The sequence below is a fragment of the Macrobrachium rosenbergii genome, chromosome 21 (genome assembly GCF_040412425.1).
Source record: "Macrobrachium rosenbergii isolate ZJJX-2024 chromosome 21, ASM4041242v1, whole genome shotgun sequence".
NCBI lineage: Eukaryota > Metazoa > Arthropoda > Malacostraca > Decapoda > Palaemonidae > Macrobrachium > Macrobrachium rosenbergii.
Genome location: NC_089761.1, coordinates 61,761,396 through 61,786,098, shown reverse-complemented (window position 1 = coordinate 61,786,098; position 24,703 = coordinate 61,761,396). Strand labels below are relative to the sequence as shown.

General features: G+C 42.0%; 1 protein-coding gene and 2 long non-coding RNA genes across 3 annotated transcripts in view; 2 read left to right on the top strand and 1 right to left on the bottom strand.

Moving 5' to 3' along the window:
* LOC136850244 (proton-coupled folate transporter-like) overlaps nucleotides 1–24,703 on the bottom strand; it is a 344,294-nt gene that overhangs the window by 236,526 nt on the left and 83,065 nt on the right. The gene's annotated exons all lie outside the window — the stretch shown is intronic.
* LOC136850246 (uncharacterized) lies at nucleotides 7,478–7,826 on the top strand. Its single transcript, XR_010856591.1, has 2 exons — nucleotides 7,478–7,612; nucleotides 7,778–7,826. It is a non-coding gene; the product is annotated as an uncharacterized lncRNA (long non-coding RNA).
* LOC136850245 (uncharacterized) lies at nucleotides 14,741–15,078 on the top strand. Its single transcript, XR_010856590.1, has 2 exons — nucleotides 14,741–14,860; nucleotides 15,025–15,078. It is a non-coding gene; the product is annotated as an uncharacterized lncRNA (long non-coding RNA).

Below are 24,703 nucleotides of genomic sequence, written 5' to 3'. Positions count from 1 at the left end.
CAGGAGAATGTGAATCGGTTCTGCGAGAGGGCAGGAAGAGCCAACAAGAGAAAACTGCCTCCCAGAAGAGAGGTGGTCCCTTAGAAGTCCCACAGGACTCCCAAAGGGAACCTCTTCCTGCTTCTTCTGGTGTTCTCAACCGACAGGATTGAGACACCAGGCTAGAACCCGACTGAGCACTGCTAAGCGCTCAGGGAGCGCTTTTGTGTGCTGGCAGGAAGAGCCAAGACACCTGGGTGCCTCGGCCCTTTCTCTTGCACTGCTCCTGAACTGGGCCAGGGAGAGAAGTTTCCAGACCAGATCAGGATACTCGATATTCCACAGAATCTTGAGCACTCAGAGCGGCTCGCAAACCAGCACCCAAAGCAGCACTCGTCTTAAAGGCGGAACCTCTATGACTGGGAACGGGCCACAAAACCGAGGTCTGTATGCCCGAGGCTCCCGAAACACAAAACCCAGGGGTATGCGAATAAGTCCCCGAACCCGAAGGTCAAGAAGAGCCATCGAGAGACTCACTGCCTCCTCGGAAGGAGGCAGTCCCTAGACGCCCAAACGACCCAAGGGGGAAGAAGCAGCCTTCCTCTCCTTCGCCAATGGAGACCTATCTGGTTTCCTGGGACCGCCCTCGAACCTCGGGAGAGGAAGGGAAGAGGCAGCAGAAGACGAAATAGAAGATAAGCTGAAGAAGATGGCGGCTACCTCCATAGGGCGACGTACTTCACCTTCACTCCGACATCTTATACAGGATGGTGGACATGAAACATTGTAACCATGGCAGCTAGGCAGGATCACAACAGAAGCGGCCCAGGACATGACCACCAGGAGAGGCAGCAGGTGCGATCAGGACAGCCGATGCAGGAGCTACGGAAGCGGTTCGGATGGCAGGAGCTACAGCAACGGCCAGGAACGTCACCTGAATGTCACCAGCAGCAACAGGAGCGATCAGGACAGCTGTGGCAGGAGACCAGGAGGAACCACCCAAAGACATGTCACCAAGTCAACCGGAGCAATAACACAGGAAGCACAGCAAGAGCAGATGGACCACAGACACGCCAGAGACAGTACCACAGCATACATGAAGGGACAGCAATGACAGCGATAGATCCACATCGGCGGGAACAGAGTCCGAACAATCCTGACATGGATCTATGCCATTCCAACAACGTAATGTGGTCAATCCCAAAGTAAACACTATATGAACGTCGGGGCTCCTTTAGGCAAAGACATCCCAACTGAGATATCCAGCCAACTACTGCTAAGACTACGATGCTCACTGTCAACCTGAAAGAAAAAGCAAGTATGATTAGTAGGAGACTCCTCTCGCTCTGAGGGGAACTGCCCTATGAAGCAAGAGGAGGCCCCTGAGAAGAGGTCACCCGATCGCACGCACCCCACCCCATCACAGTCTTCTCCCGACAAACGAGCGAAGAGGCGGAAGAGAGAGATCTCTCCTGAAGGAGAGATAGAAGAAGAGCCTGCAGGGAGAGAAAAGGAAGGAGGGGAGGCCACCAAGGGCGCCGTGGAAGCGAAACTTACCTACGGTGCCCGCAACCTTCCCCGCAACTCTTCCACAGCGCAGGCGGGTTTCACAATTTTTAGTAAATTGTATTTTTCCTAACTATATAAACCTGATGTCCTTTACATTAGGAATTACTTTCAGTGGAGCTGGACACAGCCGCTGAACTTTCGAACAAGGTGGTTAGGCAATTAACCACAGTCCGGGGGGTGAGGGTATTGCCTGTCCGGATGTAAACATTCCAATTTGCCTTTCACCCCAGGTTTCAGATTGAGGGGTGGCATGAGGTGGGCATGAAATGTAATGTAAAGGACCTCAGGTTTGTATAGTTAGGAAAAATACAATTTACTTTCAAAAACTGTGATTTGTTCCAGAGGAAGAAGAAGGCTGGGTGTTCCCACTGGATCCCTTCGAAGACTGGGACTTATTATGGGCCGAGGAAGAGCTAGCCTGACCCGAGGGCCCGGCCGCAGTGGAACGCAAAGACCCGGAGGTCTTGGCCACTGCCTGGTGAACAAGCTGGTCACTGCCATTGGCCCAACGCTTGTCCACTGCAGCCTCCACCAACTCTCTAGGGAAGAGAGGGGTAGACCCCAGCGACGGTCCGTTCTGCAGGGTCATTGCTGACTCGGGCCCCATGGACCTAGCGAAGCAAGAAAACGGCATCTCTCCGCTTCAGGACCAGGTTGGCCCACAGGTTTGTTGTCTGGGTGGGCGAGGTAGGGATGGCTCTACCTCCAGACTGGAACAGTCTCTCAAAAGCAGTGTCTTCCCCAGGTACAATAGCACCCGAGGAATCAGCCACTTTGGATACTGGGAATGACCAAAGATCCAACCAGGAAACTGCCTGGAAAGCTGCCATGGTGGTGGCTTCCAGGATTGCTGACACTGCGAGAGAGAAATACTCCTGCAGTAAGTTGTAAGTTGCTGCAACAAGAGACCCGGACCTAGACAAACCAGGTCCCGGGTCAACCTGCTTTATGGCAATGCCCTTTCCAAGGGCATATAGAAGCGCTTCTGACGAGGCAGGGGAGGGGGGAAGCAGTTTTTCCGAGCGGTTCGATCGCAGGGAATTGTCTTTCCCAGACACAAGACCATTCACTTGATCACGGACCCCCTTGGCAAGCATGGACCACAGCAGCCTCACCAAAACCTTGGGTTCCCTTTTTGGTCCCCAAAAGGATTTGAGGCGCGAAGGACAATCTACAGATGAGGCCGTGGTCCCTTCCCCGAGGTCGTTGTGCTGACAAATCAGCGCAATTACCTCAGCAAAAGTCCTCTGTATTTCAGGGGTGTATGCATCCTGGGGAAGAGGACCCTCAAGTCCTTCCAGGGTGCAGTCCTTCCGATCTACTCTCCCTGCAGGAGGGAGAACCTCGGCAGACCCGTGATCCTTCCTGCACTACACGGGCGTATGACCTGGCCGATCTGAGGACTGAGCCAGGCATGTACACTCCCGAGGTAGAACTCTGGGGAGACGACTTGCCACAGTTCTTCCTGTCCGACTTGCGTCCCCTGGGAGGAGCCCAGGAGGTTGAGGGGACAGGCGAGGAGGATCGGGCACCCAAACTGGTCTTGCCGGCAGAACCAGCAGGAGCAGTGGACCGGGAGCGGTCACCAACCCAAGGTGGTGATGGCAACCTGGGTCAAGGAGAACGCTTTTGTCTCGGCGAAGTGTTTTCCCGAGGAGAGTGGAGTGGCTCACGTGAGCCGAGCCATTCACTTGGCTCCCTGAGCCAGGCTGGCCCCATGAAATGGCCAGGGACTGGGAGGAGTCGAGAGCGTGGCTGGCTGGCGAGAACTTGCGCTGTCCTCTAGACGTGCCCCAGTCTTCTTTGAGGCTGACACCTCTCGGATAGAATGAACAGGGGACCTCTTCTCTGTCTTGCCAGGTGTCCAGACCTGAGGGACTGGCGCACCTTCCTGGGAACCTTGCATGGCACTCGAAGAAGTGCCAGCAGGAAGGGTCGGAGCACCTGCTTACCCAGACTCTTTCTCCTGTCCTGTGCCCGAGTCTTTATGGAGAGAGGTTTCTCCGGTACCAGACCGGGGTACACAGGTCTCCTTAGAGACCCGAGTACTCAGCAAGGCTCGCAAACGAGTGTCCAACACAGAAATGCTGGCCTTAGAAGCGGGCTTCTTTGGCACAGCGGAGGGAGTGCAAACTGTGGTCTGCATGCCCTCGACTCTTGATACAGCTGACCAGGGGATCAAGAAATCGGTTCCCTGGCCCATGGACTTGGAAGAGCCAACGAGAGATCCCACTGCCTTCCTTGTGGAAGGGGGCAAGGGTTAGAAGTCATGAGGCGAGACTTCCTGGGGTGGGGGGAGACAGGCTTCTTCTTCTTCAGCTGGTGAGCCTCAGAAGAAGAGGTAGCAGACAACGAGGACGACGACACCTTCCTAGACCTCTTCTTCGACTTCTTCTTTGTCATCTTCTTCAGGATGGCGGTCAGGTCCCCCATCCAGGAGGGAGCAGTAGAAGACACAGGCGCAGCCAGCAGAGCCAGGGAAGCAGGTGCAACCCAGGTAGCAGAGATGGTGCTCAGGCCAGCAGCTACCTGGGCAGGTGGAACAGCGCGGGAGCCAGGAAAGCCAGAAGACAGTGCATGGGTCGAGTGCACGGGTGGAGCATGAGCAGAAGCCAGGACGGGTTTAGAGTCAAAGTAACCAGGAGCCAGAATCGGAGTCAGGAACGAGCAAGGGTCCGCAACAGTAGAAGCTGGCATGGTGATGTACAGTACTGATGAGGTGATCATTCTTGAGGGGCCAGATAGAGATAACGGGGCCAGGAAGCCCGGAGGCAGCGGCACGGCATGGAGCGTGGCAGGAGCGGCAGACACCTGGGTGCCCAGGTGCGAGGTCACCATCACAGGCAGCTTGCCAAATGATGTCATGGTGACGGTATCCATGGTGGATATGGTGGCTGCGTGGGTCGTACCAGGCCCTCCAGTGATGGAATGCCAGGAAGACCCAGGTGCAGCCAGGTAGAAGTGAGGTCAGATACCTGGCCACAGAGAAACGCTTGCGCTGCCAAACCTGAGGAAAAAGTTAGGTCAAATACGGAAGCCTCTGCTCGCTCTGGGGGAAAGAATTCACCCCCAGAGTGGATGTCCTGATCATCCACTCCCCTGCGGTCTTCCACACCCGACAAAATGAATGAGGAAGGGGAGGGGGAGTCCTCACCTGAGGGAGAGGCAGCAAGAAGGGGAAGCTTGCCGAGAGGGAGAAACGATCCCAATGGGTCAGCCACCAAGGAGTCGTCGGGGTGTATAACCCTCAGACAATGCCTTGGCGGACTTCCTTCGGTACTGTCTCCTCCCCTCAAACTTCTCCCACTGCTCAGCAGACCAGGAACAACACTCAGTAGAAGGAGAAGCACGAGAACACACGTCCTCTGCAGGTGGGACAAAGGGCGTGTGGGTCCACATCTACGCCAGAACGAAAAGTATTACACTTCTTCCCTCCCACCCCAGGACATACACACTAGGGGAAGGAAGGCTTACAGGGTTTGTCCACATTCATGTTGCTAACAGAAAGAAAAAACAAGGAAGATCCCACCGGGAAAAACAGCTCAAAAGAGGTCAGGGCAGAAAGAGAGGAAACAAGTCTGCAGCGCACAACGGCCGAAAGCAAATTGAATGTTTACATCTGGGCAGGCGGTACCCCACCTCTCAGACGGTAGTTAACTGCTTAACCACCTTGTTCGAAAGTTCAACGGCCGTTTCCAGCTGCACTGAAAGTAATTCCTAATGTAAAGGACCGACAGTTTGTATATCGTGTCGGAACAAACAACACTCAGCACAAGTAGAAAGGAGCAGTCATGCCCTTGTACTCGGAGGGCGTGAGCCCAAGACGGGGAGCGAACTTGTTACGTCCCGATCAATGAAGGGGAGCGAAGTTATTACATCCCAATCTAATATATCTGAATGCACAGGGGAACGCCTTTTGTATCTAAATTACGGGCTACTGGAAGAGAAGCATTACCACTTGGTCATGCCACTCTAAATACGCCCTGGCCATCAAACCCAAGACACAGATGCTGGGGAACGACAGCCTATGCAAGGGTATCACAAATTGTGGGTTTGTATATTAAGAAATATCAAAGACACACATACACGAAAATACAGAAAGATCCCACAGGGATAAATAAAGAGCTTAAAGACAGTCAGGCAAATAGATCCAAAAACACGTCTGTAACGCATGATTTGGCTGAAAGCAAACTGGAATGTTTGCATCCGGCCAGACAGGTATTCCCACCTACTTGACAGTAGTTTTATTATTATTATTATTAAAATAGTTTAACCAGACCACTGAGCTGACCATCAGCTCTCATAGGGCTGGCCCGAAGGATTAGGATGGAATGACAAGTCTAGGCTAGAAGCCTAGCACTGGGACCTAATAGGTCACTTGTCAATGATGATAAACGAAAATGAAAATGAAATTAAAAGCTGTAAAAAGGCATATGCTTTCATACTGGAACACACTCACACAATAAATACATTTAAACTCATGCTTCCATACATACTCACTAAAAAGGTATATTAAAATTTAAAATAAATTAAGTAAAATCATAAAATTTACTTGTTTTAAAATTCATTATACTGATTGATTGTTTTTTTCTTATATTTTTCCAATTAATTTGCAGCTTCTCATGAACATTAAAATGGGTGCTATTGAGAACGTTGAAGATTCTGGCAAAATTTCTTCTATCGGTCTATTTCCAAAATCTGATAATCGCTGCAGGTTATATTTTGGACATTCACACAGTATATGCTTAACTGTTATCAGCACATTGCAATCTGGGCATTTGGGAAGAGGGCCACATGGACTGTTCATTAAGTGTCCATGTGTCAAACGAGTATGGCCCATTCGAAGACGTGTCAGAATTACTTGTGCTTGTCTCTCTCTTTGATATGACGAATTCCATTTTCCAACACTGGATTTTATCTGTTTTAATTTATTATTTTCAGGTTCTTCGTTCCATATATTTTGCCATTTTTTTTACAATGACTGTTTTTATATATTTTGTATAGTCACTGATAGGGATGTCTACATTTGTTCTTGTCATGTGGACTGCTTCTTTAGCTGCTTTATCAGCCTCTTCATTTCCTTAATCCCTACATGGGCAGGGATCCAAATATATTTCAATATTTTTTCCCTTATTATACAATTTATGGAGTGAGAACTTTATATGTTGTACAATATTATTTTTTGGGATTATAGCTTTGAATAGCTTCTATAGCACTTCTGAGTCGCTATAAATTACAAAATTATTATATGAGACTTCTAATTATTTTTATGGCCGATACTATTGCACATAACTCAGCTGTAAATACAGAGGCTTTGTCTGGGAAAGAGAACTGATACGGTTTGTTTTGGGATACCGCAGCAAATCCCACTCCGTATTGTGATTTAGATCCGTCAGTGTATATTGCGTAATGTGGACCTTTTCGCATTATATGCTCTACTGCATGTTGTCTTTGGTATTCTGGAGTATATGAATGATTTTTGATAAATATTTCAAGTGTGTACAAATTCTCATTTTATTCATTGTCCAAGGAGGAGGCAATTTTAACATTACAGGTAATTGTATATACATATTTAGCGACTAAACAATCTTCTAGTCCTAATTGGGAAAGAAGGTGGATGATTGTTTATAAACACATCTCTTAATCCAAATAATTTTTTGGTTGGAGAATCATTTGACTGAATTCTCAGAGCACTCTTCATCGTTACTAGCTCTCTATCGAGAGACAGAGGTAGTTCACCACATTCAACTTGTAAAGAAGATGTTGGTGATGATCGAAAAGCTCCTGAACATATTCTAAGACCCTCATTATGAATTGGGTCTACCGTTTTCAGCGTTGCGTCTGATGCCGAGTGTTACTGTCATTAGCATACCCAGTTATATCTGAGTTTTGAAACAATACTAAAAATACATTCTACCAAGGTGAACGAGTTACTTCCCGCTCTGCTGGGTAGAAATAAACAATCACAACAACTGCTGCCTCAGATTCAAGCACATGAATGTGACTTGTTTGTCATGGATTTCATCATGTTGTATGTCTAAGAGATTAATTCCCCAAAATTGTGGTAAGATATGTTGATTTACTTGTAATATGCCTTTTTTTGTACCTGTTTTGATATGTTTTTGCTTGTGCCTTTGATATAACCAATGGCCTCCTACCAGTTTTGTATTACATGTGGATATGCTAGCTTCGAAGGCATTAGCCTAAAGGTGTTTTTCTTTTGTTTCAGTTATACTCAATTAATGGCTCATGGTTTATATAATAAAGTAACTACAAAAGGACCATGGAATGTTATTGATACCCAATTTGAGAATTAACACTGAACGGGGCTAAAATCAACAACTAAATACAGAGCCACGTACTGTCCACCACAAGGACAAGATAACACAATTCGGATAAGGAGTGATGAACCCAAGAATAGGAGCCTAACCTCACCTACCTACATAGAAGGCAACGTGAAAAATCTACGAATGAAGACAAAATGGAGCTTAATGAACAAGAGAAACATGAAGATCAACATCTAGGCCAAGATGAGGAGCAAGACTTGCTTTTTATTGAAACCTAGGCCTAGGCCTATGTCACCTAGTGTGGGTAAACGAGTGAGAGTGCAATCAGAAAAAGGTAAGATGTATAATTTTGATCTTCTGGTTGATGAATTCAAAAAACAAAAGAGATTGTTGTGCAAAATAAATAAGGAAGCAGATTTGGCACTTTCTAAAAATGAATGTAATGTAGGCCTACTACAGGATGTTGCAAATAGGCTTCAAATAGAATTAGGTAATATAGACATAACTCTCTCCAAAGTAAAAGAATCAGAAATACCAGAAGTTGACATTGTACAGAGTTTGGAGTATAATTACAAGGAAATATGCTATGAAAGTCACACCAGGTTAACCATGTTAAAAGAAAAAATGAAACATGAACATGAAGATAGAATGTCAAATGTCTCTCTAAAGTCAAAGTCTTCATCTAGTAGGTCCCATCATACAAGTGTAAGTAAATCTTCATGTGTTTCTAGTAAGAGAATAGAACTTAGCACAAAACTGGCTAGGTTAGGCACAGAAAGAAAATACCATGACATGATGGAAAAGGCTAGAGCAGATTTAAAGAAATTAGAAATTGACAAAGAAATTGAAGCCACTAATGCTGAGATACGTGCAGTTAATAAAATTTTAGAGGAAGAAGATGAAGCAGATCCACAGTCATGCTTGAGTTTTTCCGTTAGGTGAAAATAACCAACCCATAGAAGGTCTCTTGCACAGATATCTTGAAGATAGTAGAGTTGTAAATTATTCATTGTCAGGTTCCAGTGTACAAAAAAGACCCTTTCCGTTGCTGGAGGTTTAGATAGTATAGACAAAGATTTAAACAAAAGAAGGCAGAAATAAAGGCAATGACTGATCTAAATCCAAATGCTCAGGTGTTTAAATTTCCAACAGATTTCATACAACCAGGGAAACCAAGGCTAGACCATAATTATAATTACCAGCCCATAGGACGCCACAGCCAAGTAAACACAGGCTAGGCCAAGAAACAAACCTGAACTCAGATTTCAAAATACCAAATGAGCCTAGGCTAGGTTGTAGTACTATAGATGAGGCATCCCATGAGGTAAAAGATGAACCTAGGCTAATAGTAGATTCCAAACATGCCTTCACTTGCAATACACAACCTGATGTTAGACCAAGGCAACACACTTACGAACCCCTGGCAGATTTTCGTGAACAACCTAACATTAACAATAATGATAACATACAGTCCAGTCAAGTTTATCAATGGGATATTTTAAAAGGTTTTGCTAATCTTCAAAATCAGAACTTAGAGAAATTAGTTTACTTGTTTGTTGCAAGGCAACGAAAGACAATTTACCCAAGTTAAAGAACCAGAGGTATTTTCTGAGATTTGCTGAAGTACCCTCAGTGGAAAAAACATCATTTATTACATTAATTGAATCTAAAACAGATGATGCTGCTGAAAGATTGTACTACTTAGGTAAATATACGGATGGTCAGGCTAAAGCTGCCATTGATAATCTTATTTCTTTTGGCACCCAAGAGGCTTACGACAAGGCTTGGAAGATACTTCATGATAGGTTTGGAAATAAATTTATTGTTGCTGATGCCTTTAGAAGCAAGCTTGAAGGTTGGCCTAAGATTACAATTAATGATGGTCCAGGTTTGAGGAAATTTTCTGATTTCTTAGAACACTGTAAAACAGCCATGGAATCATAAAGTACTTAGCAATTCTTAACATGATCCCAAGGAAAAACAGACTTATGTTACAGAAGTTGCCTGCTCAAATTGCAGAGAGATGGAAATTGTATAGTAACTAAAAGAATCACAATTGATGAAGAGGAATATCCATCTTTTGGAGAGTTTACAAGTTTCATAAGAGATGAAGTTAATAAGGCATGTAATCCAACATCATCTTACAGTGCACTTAACATTAGAGATACAGTATTTACACCTAAAGAAAAACAACCACAAAGTAGGGTTGCAAAGCGTATGTCATTTGCTACTAAATTTAATGAAGTTAATAATGTTACAAATGCTGCATCTGGTGAAAATAAATCTAAAATGAAAACAAGCCGAGAGTAAAATGAATGTAGGATTTACATGCTATTACTGTAGACAAACCATGATATGGAAAATGCCCAGAGTTCTTAAACTTGACCTTGCTCAAAGAAACCAATATTTGACAGATAAAAGAATGTGTAGAAGTTGTTTCAAGGTTGGTCATTATTCAAGGTATTGTAAAGACCAAGGAAATGCATTAAATGCAAGAGATGGCACCCAACAATTCTCCACGATGAAACCTTGAATAAAAACCAAGTTCTGGTGATACCCAACAAGAACAGGCTGTAGCTAATAGAATTAATGTTAACAGATATTTTTCAGCTGATGTTCACTCAATGATTGTACCAGTTTGGTTAAGTTTACAGGAATACAAATAATAAGGTCATGGTATAAGGTATTGGATGATCAGTCAGATGCTTGTTTTATCAAAGAAAGTGTCCTAAGGTCTATGAGTGTCAATGGCCAAAATTCTGTCATTAAGATAGCGACTATGCTGGGTGAAGAGGCTATAAAAAGTACTAAAGTATTTGGTTTATCAGTTAAGGGCATAAATGAAAATAGTACTGTAAATTTACCATGTGTCTACTCTAGAAAGACTATTCCTGCAAGAAGAGCACAAATCCCTAAAAATGTTCAGCTTTAAGATGGCCTCATCTCAAGAAAATTGCTGGAAGGCTAGTAGAGTATAATCCTGACATTGAGATAGGTCTGTTGATAGGTATAAACTGTATAAAAGCTGTCAAACCTTTAGAAATCATTCCTGGTCTGGAAATGAGCCCTATGGTCAGAGAACAGCTCTTGGATGGGGAATTATTGTAATGTGTATGTCAATGAGAATAATTTAGAAAGTGATGTTGTTGTTAATAGAACTGTAGTTGAAGAAATTGAAATAAATTCCAAGATATCAAGTAACATTTTTACAGTACCAACCAAAGTAAAAGAAGCATATGAGCCTCATCATGTCAGAGAGATGTTTGAATCTGATTTCATAAGTAATGTTAGTGACGATGAGGTAGCTTTGTCAGTAGAAGAAAGACGGGTTTATTGAAATTGTTAGTAATGGTATTAAGATTATTGATGATAAACAGTTTAAAATTCCATTGCCACTCAAAGGAGGTGATATTCAGTTCCCAGATAATAAGTTAGTAGTCCTGAAAAGACTATCCAACCTAAAACAAAAGCTTCAGAAGAATGTAAGCATGAAAAATGATTACATAAATTTCATGAAGAGTATGATTGATAAGGGTTATGCTGAAAGGGTTCCTTTGAATGAAACATGTCTAACTAATGGAAAGGTTTGGTTTGTGCCACATCATGGGGTTTACCATCCCAGAAAGCCTGACAAAATCAGAGTAGTATTCGATTGCTCTTTTATGTATAAAAATGTAAGTTTGAATGATTGTTTACTTTAGGGACCAGACTTGTCAAATAGTCTAGCTGGTATTTTGTGTAGATTTAGAAATCATTCTGTTGCATTTACTTGTGATGTAGAAGCAATGTATCACCAAGTTTTAGTAAATGAAGAACACAGGAATCTTTTACGATTTCTGTGGTTTGATAACCATGATTTAGATGGTGACATTGTTCAATATAGGATGACTGTTCATCTATTTGGTGCTAGAAGCTCTCCATCTGTTGCAAACTATGCTTTGAAAGCTGCTGCTGATAAATTTAAGGATAAAAATACTGAAAAGGCAGCAGAGTTCATTAAAGAAGACTTTTATGTGGATGATGGCTTAAAGTCTGTAGCTACAGTAGAGGAAGCCATAAACTTAGCTAAGGACAGTCAGATGATATGTAAAAGGGTGGTTTCCATTTGCACAAATTTGTTGCCAATAATGCTGAAGTTTTAAAGGCTATGTGTCCTGATGAAGTTGCTCAATCAGTTAAGAATCTTGATTTAACGAAAGATAAATTGCCAGTGGAACGAACATTAGGTATGGAGTGGTGTACTGAAACAGATACGTTTAATTTTAATGTTAAACCCATTCAAAGGCCTAGTACTAGAAGGAATGTTTTATCCATAGTTAGCTCTATTTTTGATCCTCTAGGCATGATATCACCATTCATTCTTACAGGTAAGAAAGTTTTGCAAACCCTATGTAAACAAGACCTTGGCTGGGATGATCCTATTCCTGAAACTGTTATTACTGAATGGGAAAACTGGTTAAGACAATTACCCAAATTGAAAGATATTAAAGTTGAGAGATGTTATAAACCAGCCAACATGAATGTCATAGATTATGAATTGCATCATTTTTCTGATGCTAGTGAGAAGGGTTATGGTCAATGCTCATACTTAAGAATGACAGATGCAAATGGACAAGTACATACTAGGTTAGTTATGGCTAAATCAAGAGTGTCTCCTTGAAAACTTTCACTATACCTAGGTTAGAACTCACTGCTGCACTAGTATCAGTGAAGGTGAGTTATTTCTTAAAAAAAGGAGTTGAAGGTCAATATTAGTAAAGAAGTATTTTTTGGGTAGATAGTACAATTGTTCTTGGATACATAGCTAATCAGTGTAAACAGTTTATAAGGTTTTGTCGCAAACAGAGTTGCAAATTAGAAATCACACCTTTACCTGAACAATGGAGATATGTTTCCTCGAGTGATAATCCTGCTGATTTATGTTCAAGAGGCATGTCTGTTCATGATCTGACTAGTAACAATATGTGGTGGCATGGACCTGAATTCTTAAAACATGATAATACTGATAATGAAACTTTTTATGTTCATTTGAAGTTGCAGATGAAGATCCAGAATTAAAGAAAGTGTCACTGGCAATTAACACTAATGATAATAATTATGCTACCATACTTACCAGACTTAATTACTTCTCAGATTGGACACGTGCCAGAAGGTCATTAGCTTTATGTAAAAGGTTTATTGATAAATTAAACAGAAATCATTATATACTGAGTATATTCATGTGTCTGTAGAAGAGCTAATCAAGGCAGAAATTACAATTATTAAATTAGTCCAAAGAGAAGCTTTTCAATATGAATATCAGTTGTTGAGTATAAGCAATAACAAATTTGATAAATGTTTAAGGAAATCTAGCAATTTGTACAAGCTTGATCCATTTATTTGTAGTGATGGCCTAATAAGAGTGGGGTGGTAGATTACACAGAAGTAATTTTGATGTCCATGTAAAATATCCTTTGATTTTGCCAAAGAATAGTCATATTACTGAATTGATAATCTGTCACTATCATAATAAAGTACACCATCAAGGTAGAAATTTAACTTTAAATGAAATTAGATCTAGTGGTTACGGGATTATAAGTGGATCATCCTTAGTAGCTGAAACATATATCAAAATGTGTAACTTGTAGAAAAAAATTAGACATGATACTCTTACACAGAAGATGGCCGATTTACAAAAGATAGGGTAGAAATGTCTTCTCCATTCACTTACAGTGCAGTTGATTATTTTGGTCCATTTATAATTAAGGAAGGTAGAAAAGAGCTCAAAAGGTATGGTGTATTATTTACATGTATGTCAACTAGGGCAATACACATTGAAACTGCCCAGTCTCTCAGTACAGACTCTTTCTTAAATGCTTATAGGAGATTTGTTTGCAGAAGAGGCCATTGCGCATAACCATGTTCAGATCAAGGTAGTAATTTTATTGGTGCAAGAGAAGAGTTTGCAAAAACCTCCGAAAATGAATGTTGAAAATATTAAAAGTGAATTATTAAAGGACCAATGTGATTTTATAACATTTAAAATGAACCCACCTCATGCAAGTCATATGGGTGGTGTATGGGAGAGGCAAATAAGATCAGTTAGAAATATTTTGAATGTACTGTTATCTAACAATAGTAAAATTTTAGATGATGAATCTTTAAGAACGTTCATGACTGAAGCAGAAAATATTGTAAACGGGCGACCATTATCCACAGATAACTTGAACGATCCTTTAAATGTAGAACCTTTGACACCTAATCATTTTCTGACATTGAAGTCTAAAGTAGTATTGCCTCCTCCAGGTAATTTTGTAAAGAGGACATGTTTTCAAAGAAAAAATGGAGGCGTGTACAATATCTTCTTAATCAGTTATGGAAAAGGTGGCAAAGAGAATACTTACAATCATTACAAATTCGCCAAAAGTGGTCAAAGCCTCAAAGGAATGTAGAAATTGATGATATTGTTTTAATCAAAGACTATAATCTACCTCGCAATAAGTGGATGTTAGGCCAATAGTAGAAACAAACCCAGATGAAGCTGGCCATGTTAGAAAATTAAATTGTTAGTAGCAGATGCTTTTCTTGATGAAATGGTAAACGCCAAAAGACAGCTACAATTTAGAAAGGCCTATTCATTCAGTTGTAATGTTATTGAAAGTAAACAGGAAGTCCCATCAGGGAGCACTTAAGTCATTATGTACTGTATATTTTTATTTTGTATGGGATGGACTAACCAGTATATTATGATTTTATAGTTTGTAAAGAATCTCATATTCATTCCCCAATAGTATAGTTATTGTTTAAATTGTTATCACAATTTAGGGAGCCATTGTTACTGTCATTAGCATACCCAGTTATATCTGAGTTTTGAAACAATACTAAAAATACATTCTACCAAGGTGAACGAGTTACTTCCCCGCTCTGCTGGGTAGAAATAAACAATCACAACAACTGCTGCCTCAGATTCAAGCACATGAATGTGACTTGTTTGTCATGGATTTCATCATGTTGTATGTCTAAGAGATTAATTCCCCAAAATTGTGGTAAGATATGTTGATTTACTTGTAATATGCCTTTTTTGTACCTGTTTTGATATGTTTTTGCTTGTGCCTTTGATATAACCAATGGCCTCCTACCAGTTTTGTATTACATGTGGATATGCTAGCTTCGAAGGCATTAGCCTAAAGGTGTTTTTCTTTTGTTTCAGTTATACTCAATTAATGGCTCATGGTTTATATAATAAAGTAACTACAAAAAGGACCATGGAATGTTATTGATACCCAATTTGAGAATTAACACTGAACGGGGCTAAAATCAACAATTAAATACAGAGCCACGTACTGTCCACCACAAGGACACCGAGCCATATATTTCACTTCCATAATCAACGATAGACAGCACTGTTGCTTTATACAATAAAGTAAGGGTATGTCTATCGGCTCCCAAGTAGTGTTCGACAGTTTTTAATTAGGTTTAATGCTCTTTTACATTTTGATTTCATGTATGTTATGTGGGCTTTCCAGTTCATGTGAGCATCAAATACTAATCCTAAAAATTTTGCTGTTTGGCCAATTGGTATACTATGGTTTCTGATTTTTAAGTCTATTTCTTCTCCTTTTTTCCATTTTTTGTTTTTATAGAACATGATTGCTTGGGTTTTATCTATGGAAAATTTAAAGCCTACAGATAAAGCCCATTCATCTATTTTTACTATGCTTTTATTAATGATTCGTTCTGCATGTTTTATTCGAGATGCTGAATAATATATGGCAAAATCATCTATATACAGGTTACTTTTAATACCAGTAGGTAGATTTTTACTGATATCATTAATTGCTAACGTAAACAGTGTGCCACTAAGGACGCTTCCCTGTGGAACACCATTTTCTAGAGGAAATGTTCTAGACAGAACATCATCAATTCTCACCTCAAAACGATTTGTCAAAAAGTTTTGTATAAACCTAGGTAAATGTCCACAGATGTTGTTGTTTTGTAAAGTTTTTAATATAGCATACCTCCATGTAGTATCGTATGCTTTTTCAATGTCAAAAAAAAAAACGGCTACAGTAATTTGTTTTCATTCAAAACTTCGGCGTATATGGTCTTCTAAGTTACAGAGAGAATCTAATGTAGATCTGTTACACTGTGACCCGAACTGAGTGGGAGTTAAAATTTTATTTTCTCAGATGTGCCATGTTAGTCGAGCATTTACCATTTCTCTAGTAATTTGCATAAACAACTTGTTAAAGAAATTGGTCTATAATTGCTTACATTACTGGGATCTTTTCCAGGTTTGGGGATTGAATAATTATAGCTTTACGCCATTCATCAGGAAATAAATTTCTAAGCCATAAGTGGTTATAAAACTCTAACAAGTATGTCTTTGCCAAAGGTGCTAAATGGCATATCATTTCAAAACAAATATTGTCACCTCCAGGGGCAGATTTATTGCTGTTCAAACAGAGCAAATTCTAGCTCTTCCATACTAAATTTTCTATTATAATATATATCTTCTACTGTTTCAAAATTTATTGTTATTAATTCTATATTATTTTTCTTTGTGTGGAAATGCTCATCTAAATTTTTGTTGCTACTTACTTTTGCTAAATTTTCACCTATTACATTAATTTCTTTAGGATCAAGTATTCTTTTCCCATCTTTTATTATGGCATGTCTAGGTGGTTTAACATGGGTACCATTTATTTTCCTGAATTTTTCCCATATTTTTTGTATGGGAGTATTTTTAGAGAGATCTGATACATATTTTTTCCATGAAATGATTCTTCCTTGTATTACTTCTCTTTTAAACTTTGCAGATATTTTATTATACAGAGGTTTTAATGTATCAATTTCTAATAATAATATAGTCAGTTTTTGTAAGGTTCCTACTAATATTGGTAACGTTTTGTTTAATTTACTGAATTTTCTATTCAAATTATTTAGTCGTCTTCCAATTTGGTGTTTTATTTTTATTAATTCTGTTAGTTTTTCAGACCACCATGGGACTTTGTGTTTTGTCAGATGAGATTTGGATTTTGGTATTGCTTTATCAGCAGCATTTGTAATGAAATCAACAAGAAATTCATTAGTTTCATTATGGTCTTTCAAATATTCAAATGGTGGGATATTCCTGGTGTGGAATTCATATTGTTCCCAATCTGCTTTATAAATGTTATATCGAGGGGCATGTTTGGTGGGGTTATTTTGTAATAAAGAAATTAATATGGGGAAATGATCACTTGTATACAAGTCATCTACCGTATTCCAGTCCAATCTGTCTACTATGTCTGCTGTACATAGAGTTAGGTCAATTGAGGAATATGTTCCATGTGTTTTAGAAAAATATGTGCTGATTTCGTCATCATTTATACAGCACATGTCATATGAATCTATGAATTCCTCTATTTTAATTCCTGCTCTATTTGATTCTGTACAATTACAGTCCCACATTGGGTTGTGGGCATTAAAATCACCTACTATTAACGTTGGTTCCTTAGTATTATTAAGTAATTCTTTGATTTTGTCAACGCCATAATTTTTATTAGGTTGATTGTACAAATTATGAATTACATAATTATCGTTTTTTATTCGTATTCTAATACTCGACGCTTGCAGATCAGTAAATTTTACAGGTACTTTGTCATAACATACTTTGTTATGTACATATATAGCAGTACCTAAATTTCCCTCTTCCTCTCTTGATGCAGATGTTAAGGTATATTTACCTATCGTTAATATTGTTTTGTTGACATGTTGCAAACATAATATCATTGGTTCATATTCTTTTAATAACCGTTGTATTTCTCCTAGGTGTAATCTGGTCTGTAGACCATTTACGCTCCATTGTATAATATAACTATTGAAAATATTTTTTATAGCGGTCGGGTTTTACTCTCTTTTTTTGTATTATCAATTTGGAATTTTTCTAATAATTTACTCACGACATTCATCTGTTTTTCCTTATAATAGACTAAGTGCTCAATGCACATGCACCCTTTTCATGGTTACTCAAATCTGTGTTTTCTTTTTCTATATTTCATAAAATTTCTTATAATGTTTGTTAAACCATCTTTTGTTATGCTTTTGTTGTTATTGCATAATTCAATGAAACAATCATTACATCCACAAGTATTATCATGTGTATTTCTCTTTTCATTTGCTCTTGTTCCAATTACTGGAGAAGGAGTAATCTCTTCTCCCTTGACATAATCATTATCATCTATGGTATGATTCTCTTTCACTTCTTCAGTGTTCTCGACATTTGCCTTCATAGGTTCTATTATTATTTTAGGAGATAAAGGTATATTCTTAGCTTGTTTTTGTTTTTGTTCCTTTTTCATCTCCTTTATCTTTGGTTTAACTGATGTTTCTCTAATAATAGTTAGTTTCTTCGTTTTGGGTGGTGTTCTCTCCAAAGGCCTTTTTTATCTTTAATTTCCTGTCTATCTCTACCCTCTTCTGTCACTTTAGTAGCAGAATCTTCCTGTGTTTCTATTTGCATTAATATTTCAAATGAATTGATAAAATATTATCCATCTCATTTGTACCTGTTTTTTATTCTCTATTTTATTTTTTATTTCTAAATTATTAATTTTTTCTTGAGATTTACTTGTCTGTGCTCTGTTACTTCTATCTGTTTGCGTTTTTGCTTCATTTTTTGCTCTTGTTATTGAAGAATACGTGTGTTTCTTAGACGGATCCTGAATTCCTCTCACTTTTAATTCTAGCTTAGCCTTGTAAAGTCACCACATCGGCGCCAGGATAGTGTTTAGGCAGCGCCATTAATTAAGTCTCCGCTGAGCAGGTTTTCTTTGGTGACTTCCATTTTCTTCAAACTCAATTAGTCACGCCTAAAAACACGTGCCAGGTCACATTTTAATCATTTTTACTTTATGCGTATTTATACAAATGTCACACATTGTGTATCACATGTTTCTTCATTCACAGGCATCAAGACTGTATCCATATTGTAGTTCTGTATGTTTTGTATTGTAATTTGTACTGCTCACTGCATATTATTGTATATTGTTTTTACTTGGTATTGTCACATCAATTCCATTGTTCTCTCGCATTCGGGCCAGTCGGCCGCTATATAAACTGCCTGGATCTGTAATAAAGTAGCAGTAACTTTTACCTGCTCGCTTCTTTGACACCTTACAGTGGTGACCCGGAGTATCCCGGAGCCATTAGCGGACTGACACGGCGACCTAGTCTTGGCTCCAGGATTTCTCCAAAAACGCCTTAGCTTGCCTAAACACGGCGCTGTAACCAGCGTTTGAGCTTTGCTGACTGTTCGCCAGCGCACCCCACCAGCGCCACTAGCGGAACCTATTGTTTCGACCTCAGGTCACAGTCAATTCCATTGTCTCTCCCGTTAACAGCGGGACCCAGACCCACCATCAGCGCGTCGCCCCCACCAGTATGCACACCTACTGTCGGAGTTCCCTGAGGTATTTAAGCCCGAGCTTTGCCAAGTCCCCGGGCCCCAGCCAAGTCACATATACCACCATATAGCGACTAAAGGGCCCCGACACATGCGATTTCCGCAGGCTTCCCCCTCAGCGCCTTCAGGAGGCTAAAAAGCATTCACGGAGATGGAGCGGATGGGCATCTGCAGGAAAGCCTCCAGTCCATGGGCCTCCCCACATGGTGCAGAAACCGGACGGCTCCTGGAGACCCTGCGACGACTACAGGCGCTCAACATTGCAACAGAGCCCGACCACTACCTCTACCCAACATGCAGGACCTCACGGCCTCCTTTCACGGGCCAAAATATTCACTAAATTGACCTTCTTAAATCTTATTTCCAGGTACCTGTTGCGCCAGAGGACATACCAAAGACAGCCATCATCACGCCTTCGGTCCTATGTGTTCGCCTTCTCCACCTTCGGGCTGAGGAACGCCGGGCCACCTTCCAGCGGCTCATGGACAGCATCCTGGGGGACCTAAAGTTCTGCAATCCTGCTCGCCGACGACATTCTCATATTTTCCAGGTCTCACAGCGAACACCAGAGACACATCAGGGCAGTCCTCCAGCGCCTCCAGGAGAACGGCCTCGCTGTCCGTTTCGACAAGTGTACCTTCGGCGTCCAGAAAGCAGAATTCCTGGGTCACGAGGTGTCTCCAACAGGCGTCCGCCCTCTTACATCGAAAGAAGCAGCCATAGCCAAGTTCCCGACACCCACCTCCATCAAGGTCGCCCCGGAGTTCCTTGGGATGGTAAACTTCTACAGGTGGTTCATCCCCGGGATCGCGCACACCACGGCCCCCTGACGGAAGTCCTAAAAGGCCAACCAAAGTCCCTGTCTTGGGACCCAGCCAGCAGCAGGCCTTTTCCCTGACGAAGGCCGCCTCCTTATAAGGCAACCGCCTTGGCACACCAGATCCCAAGGCCCCTCCAGCTGATGACAGACGCCAGTAACGCCGCCTGCAGTGCTGTTCTGGAGCAAATCATCAACGGAGCCCCCAGCCCATCGCCTTCTTCAGCAAGAAGTTCAATCGCAGAGTCCCGCTACAGCACCTTCGACAGGGAACTCTGCGCGATGTACCAGGTGCAGTTCGGCACTTCAAGTTCCTCCTGGAGGGGACGCCTTCACAATCTTCACAGACCATCAGCCACTGGTTCACGCCTTCACGAAGCAGGGGACGATGGTCTTCCAGACAGCAGCGCCACCTCTCAGCCATAGCCGAATTTACCTGTTCAGTCAGGTACCTCCCCGGCAAGAAAAAAGCAGACGCCCTCCAGAGTCGAGTTGAACGCAGTGCAGCTTGGTGTAGATTACCAGGACCTTGCCAGAGAACAGGCCGCTGACCCAGAAACCCCAGCATACCGCACCGCCATCACATCCCTCAAGTGGCGGGACGTGACCCTCGCCCCTGAAGGCCCCAGCCTGCTCTGCGACATCAGCACAGGTCAGCCCCGCCCTTTGGTTCCAGCCTCACGCCGCCAGGTATTCGACATAAGTCACGGCCTCTCACACCCTCCGGCAGGACCACGCCAAACTGCTTTCAAAAAGTTCGTCTGGCACCGGGTGCAAAAGGACGCCACGGCCTGGGCAAAACAGTGCCTGCAGCGCCAGACCAGTAAGGTGGGTCGTCACACGCAGTCGGGGGTAGGCGAAGTTCCCACAGCCAGGGCGCCGCCGCCACATCCACATCAACGTCGCCGGGCCCCTTTCCCCATCAGGCGGATCCAGATACCTCCTGAGAGTGGTAGAAACTGTTCGACAAGGTGGCCTGAAGCCACACCCCATGCAAGAAGCAACCGCCAGCGCTTGCGCGCCGAGGCCCTGCTCTCCAGTTGGGTTAGCCACTTCGGCGCCCCGACCACATCACAACCAACAGGGGCCCCGCTTTCTCTCCGGGTTGTGGTCTGCCCTGGCTCAACTGCTGGGAACCATGCACCACACCACCACAGCGTATAACCCAGCGCCAACGGCCTGGTGAACGGTTCCACAGGTCCCTAAAGTCATCCTCATGGCCCACTGCACCGCCGAGGACTGGAAACATCAGCTGCCGTGGGTCCTCTCGGCTGAGAACCACCCCAGAGCCGACGGCACCCCATCTGCAGCTGAACAAACCTATGGGGAACCCTCGTGGTGCCGGGAGAGCTCAGGACGGATGAACGCCACTCCCATCACTGCAGAGGCTCCGCGACGTGACGCAAGTTCGCCCCCTGCAGGCGCCATACATCGACAAAGCAACCACCTTCATGCCGCCACAGCTGTCATCCGCCACCCACGTCTTCGTCAGAGTCGATGCCGTCCGCCCACCACTAACCAAGCCCTACAGGGGACTCTTCCGCTGCTGGAACGAAACAGCAAGGCGTTCAGCTGGCACTCCCTGGCAAGGACGACTGGGTTTCAATAGACCGGTTAAAGGCCGCCTTTCTGTCGGAGAGTCCCGAAGCGACACAGCACCCTTCCGCCCAACCGCACTCCAGCACGCCTCACCCCCCGCAGGCGTGGCCGCCCCAGGAGGGATCGCCCAACCAGCAGCCTCACAGGCGGGAGACCCTCCGTTATCTTCAAGGAGCCGCTGGCACCCTTCAGCGACCCAGCAGATACAGGGATTAGTCAGACGCGCCCTCGTTTTTGGGAGTATTTGTAAAGTCACCACATCGGCGCCAGCGTAGTGTTTAGGCGGCGCCATTAATTAAGTCTCCGCTGAGCAGGTTTTCTTTGGTGACTTCCATTTTCTTCAAACTCAATTAGTCACGCTAAAACGTGCCAGGTCACGCATTTTTAATCATTTTTACTTTATGCGTATTTATACAAATGTCACACATTGTGTATCACATGTTTCTTCATTCACAGGCATCAAGACTGTATCCATATTGTAGTTCTGTATGTTTTGTATTGTAATATGTACTACTGCTTCACTGCATATTATTGTATATTGTTTCAATTTCAGGTGACAGTCAATTCCATTGTCTCTCGCGGGTCGGGCGCCAGTCGGCCGCATATAAACTGCCTGGATCTGTAATAAAGTAGCAGTAACTTTTACCTGCTCGTTTGACACCTTACAGCCTCTCTATAGACATCCCTGTTCGCTCTTGTAGTATCTTTAATTCATATTGTATATGTAATACATGCATTCTTTGGATCTTGCATGATGATTTTGCCCACAGTTTACACACTTAGGTTCACTGCACTTCCACTGTGTGGTATGATCAGTAGATCCACAATAAGCGATACCGTTTCATTTCGACAATTTTTGTATGTGTGCCCATACTTACTGCAATTTTGACACTGCAGTGGCTTTGGGACATAGGGTCTCAACTCTCTATTTTGGCCTAAAATTTTTATTTTCTGAGGTAGATCTTCACCCTCAAATTTTATTTTTGCTATTTTTAACATTTGTCTATCGCTGTTTTTACTTGGTACAGCATATACCTCACAATCTTGGACCTTTGGGTATCTTTTTTGAGAGAGTCCAATAGCATTTTCTTATCGACTGGTTAGTTATTGTTTTCAGGAAGTACAATGGTACCCTGAATACTGTTCATAGTTTCGTGTTTTTTTACTTTAATGTTAATATTGTCTATTTTTCTCAAAGACAAATAGTCCTCGGACTGACTTTTTGTTGTGGCTTCTATAAGCCAAGTTTTTCCTTTATTTGTCTAAACGACATATCTGTCGTTGGATGTCTATTCAATAAAAATTTTCTAGTTTTAGGGCTGAAATATTTTGGTCAGCTTCCATGGTTAGAAACCTTGACCAACTTCCACTCCCAAAGAGAGAGTCAAGTGAGTCAAGGTTGGGTCAAGACGATATTTACTTCTTTTTGATTTATTGAGTACTGGAGTATAAGGTTCCAGTGTGATTACATTTGGATTCTTGTTTGTTTTTTCCAAAGAAAGGTTGTTACAGGAGGTTCCAGTGGTCGTCATCTGTGCCGAGTCACTACCATCAATGGGCCAGGGTACTTGCAAATCTTTAATTTCACTTACCATAAAGATTTGAGGAGAGAAAAAAAAAAAAAAAAAAGGTAAACCTGAAAACCTTAAAAGATATCATCAGCCTTTCATGGAGTTCATTCCTCCACTAATGGCACAAGTGAGAACCGACTCCCAAATGTCTGCATCCCTACCCTACCCCAAAGGGATGGCACAACATGATTAGAGTGGCTCAAGTGTAAGCCAACCCGCTTGATAGACTGAGAGCATTACTAGAATACAATCATCCCCACCCTAATCACATTATGGGCAAACCGGACAGAATGCCGAGAGTCCTATTCCCAGAACTAGACGCCCTGAATCCGTGGTCCAGTCCCGTAGAATAGTTCCGCCTTGAAAACTCAGGTCCAAAACATTATCGGGCAGTTGATGGTCCTGCCACGGTTCTCACTATTTAGCTTTGGATATAAACCCAATCCCAGCTATGATACCTTTTCCTATTTACCAGGTCCAAGAAATTTGTACGAAAGTGAAAATATCCACGCCATTTAAATCGAAAGGTTTGTAGGTGATCCATCAGGCCTGGCTCTTATTCTTCGTAAGAACGAAGAAGAAAAGCCAGGGCCCCTTACCCCTCACCACGTGAAGGAACCTACTTGAGGGGACTTGACAGTAGTAGTTACTGTCTAACCACCTTGTTCAAGAGTTTAACAACCGTGCCCAGCTTCTCCGTAAGTAATTCCTAATGTAAAGGACCGATGGTTTGTATATTGTGTCGGAACAATCATTAATTCCAATATATCAGAAAATTATCAAATACTTTTTAGTTCCGTTCTTAAAATGAATTTGCTTTGGATAGTTGTCACTGAGAAATGCCATATGTACTAAAGATGTAAAAACAGGATGTTTTACACAATTTCCTTAATAGTCTTTACTTACTGAATGAATTTCATTTTTGGTAGATTGTACTAGGCTAGGCTTTCAAACAAATTACCAAACTTAAGGCTTATGTAACAATCCATGACCATCTCTTCTAATTAACAACCACTTACCACCGAACTGACACAAACACCAAGTATGACGTAAACAAACGAATTAGGAAACAACTGTTTTGCAATTTTGAGGGATTTTACTTTAACATAAAGTATGTTAGTTTACCTTTGTCTACCAGTTTCACATCTATGTGCAAAAAAAAAAATAATAATTCCAGTAATGCATTGTTTCCTAAGCAACTAAAAATGATGCTCCTAATTCTTTTTGTTAGTAGGCTCAATCAGCTGATTCTGAGAATGTAAACATTAGTCATTGAAAATGGCAGACAGTTTTTTTATACATATTAAAATGATGAACTAACTTGATAATAATACAGTATAAATGGATTCAGCAAGTAATATCTCAGTTTCATTACCATTACCTTTACCTAAAATACAGCTGTACAGTTCACACATACACATTTTGTATCTCATGTATGGTAATACAATATGGTAAC